Source organism: Lygodium microphyllum, chromosome 2 (assembly GCF_053477565.2).
Source record: "Lygodium microphyllum isolate KBCC chromosome 2, Lygodium_microphyllum_v1.1.10, whole genome shotgun sequence".
Taxonomy (NCBI): domain Eukaryota; kingdom Viridiplantae; phylum Streptophyta; class Polypodiopsida; order Schizaeales; family Lygodiaceae; genus Lygodium; species Lygodium microphyllum.
Window position 1 is genome coordinate 125,925,460 of NC_141136.1, and position 2,848 is coordinate 125,928,307.

The window sequence follows — 2,848 nt, forward strand, 5'->3', positions numbered from 1 at the left end:
AATGTGTCGGTCAGATATTTGTGGTTGACTAAGGAGATGTCTAATTCTTTGTTGGTCAGTTTTGATCATGAATTCAGATCCCATTGAATAATGTTTCCATTGACATAAGGCTTGTACTACGGCTAGCAATTCCTTGTTATAGGTAGAATATTTAAGTTCAGATGGTTTGAGTTTGCAGCTAGAGTAAGCTATGGGATGAGAATCTTACATAAGGACTGCTCCTATTCTAGATCCACTAGCGTCAGTAACTACTAAGAAGAATGGTCTATTTAAGTCAGGTAGTTGTAATACAGGAGCATGAGTTAAAGCATGTTTCAACAAATCAAAGGACTTTTGTTGATTGTCAGACCAATTATGCACGATACCCTTATTTAAGAGTTTTGTCAAAGGTAATGCAAGTAATGAGAAATTCCTTACAAATTTTCTGTAAAAGCTAGCAAGACCTAGAAAAGAACGTAATTCATGCACATTTTTGGGTATCGGCCAATTTAAAATTGCTTCTATCTTTTTAGGATTGACTTTAATATCTTCTGATGAAATAATATGTCCTAGATATTCAATTTCTATTTGGAAGAATTCACTCTTTTCTGGATTAGCATATAATTGATTGTCTTTTAATAACTTAAAGACTAAAGATAAATGTTCATAATGCTCATTCTCATTTTTACTGAAAACTAATATGTCATCAAAGAAAACAATGACATAATGTTGATGTTTCAAAAATATCATATTCATCATACGATTGAATGTGGCTGGTACATTAGTTAAACCGAAAGGCATAACCAGAAATTCATAGTGTCCAAATTGTGTTCTAAATGCAATTTTGAATATATCAGATTTATACAATCTTACTTGATGATATCCAAATTTAAGATCTATTTTACTGAATATGGTAGATCCTTGTAGCTTATCCATAAGATCATCTATCCTAGGAATCATGTATCTATTCTTAATAGTCATTTTATTTAGGGCACGATAATCAATACACATATGATAGGTTTTTTTTTTTCACTAATAAGATAGGTGCACCAAATGGAGAACTACTAGGTCTAATTAATCCTTGGTTAAGCAATTCTTCTATTTGGTTTTGAATTTCTTTCTGTTCAATTTGGTTATGTCTATATGGTGCTTTACATGGTAGTTGGGTTCCAGGAATTAAATCTATCTTATGATCTTCAGGATGTGAAGGTGGTAATCCAGGTGGTAAATCAGTAGCAAAACAATCCTGGAATTGGGAAAGAAATTGTGCATACCTAGGATGCATCTGTTTTTCTTTGGCTTGAATTTCATTCACCCATATTAAATAGGATTTGCTACTTTTACATAATGCACGTTTAGTCTAAGTATGAGTAAGCAATGGAAAATTATTGGAAGAGTGCATACCATGCAGTGTGATTTGTTTTTCGTGAAAATAAATTTTAATTGAATGCATAGAATAATCTATATTAGGATTGTATTGATGACGCCAAGGCATTCCTAAGATAATGTCACTAGACTGCAAAGGTACAACTAAGAAATTTCTTCATTCAATATAATCACCAATTTTAATTTCTAAATTATGCACCTCTTGTGTTCCGTTATATCTCGTATCTAGGAATGCAGCCTTGATACAATAATGTGTAGAAATAGTATGTAAATTCAATTCTTTGACTAATTTTGCAGAAATAAAGTCATGTGTGCTCCCATCATCATGTAGAATAGTCTTTTCTTTACCATGCACAAAATATTTCATTGTTAATAAGGAATGGGGAGTTGGCATACCTGGCAAAGTATCAGAAGTAGTACCAATGTTGTCATCTTCTTCCGTAAAGTTCGGCATCTCTTCACGTTCTTCATCTTCTATTGCTCCCAGATAATTGATATGAACATATGACTTTTTAGATTGACAATTGGCTGCTAGATGTCCAGGTTGATGACACTTGTAACAAACTATGGGTTTTGCTTTGGATACATTATTGGTAATGACAGGAAGCTTAGGAATGTTGGGATTTGATGAGAGAGATGGCTTAGGGTTTGGATTTGTGTTTGATGGCAAGGCAGGTGGTCGTGTCCAAGATTTACGGAATGAAGATGGAAGAAAACGACTTTGATTGAATCTTCGAAAATTGGAATTGAATTGTTTGGAACCAAAGTTACCATTAGTTGGGAATTGTTGTGGTCGCTTGTCTCGTTCGCTAAATTTGTTTTCAGTGTCATGGGCCAAGGAAATTGTATCTTGAAGGGTTGTTGGCTTGAACATATTAATTTTCGCGTAAAAATGTCCAAGTAGGCTAGACATAAACTTGCGTTTATGAGTTGCTTCAGGTACATCTTCGAGCATTCGTAGTTGCAATAGAGCATTTTAGAAACATTTAGTATATTGTGAAATAGGTTCGCGATCCCTTTGTTGTAGATGATCCCATTGCTTGATGGATTTTTCGTGGAATTGGGGAGGAATGAAATTCTGCAAAAATTTCTTTTGGAAATTCTCCCAAGTAGTGGGACAATCAATGCTTTTGCGGACCATAGTCTACCATAAGGATGCTTGGTCAACTAAATGGTTAGTGACACATTTAATTTTGTCTTTCTCAGCATATGTTTCTTCATGGAAATAATCATCAAATTGACTGATAAAAGCAAGGACAGTCTTTCCATCGCGTGATCCATTGAAAGTACGAAATTTGAAGTTTCTTTTACTTATCTTTGTTTCTTTCCGAATAGATTGGGCTTCAAGTGTTGCATCGATGGTACGTCGTATAAGATCTTTAGGTTGCGATCCATCTTGGTCGGTGGTAGATCGTTGCAGATTGGCCAATTGAGCTTGCAAAGGTTGTCGTACTCTTCATTCCTCTTGAAGCTGCATCATAAT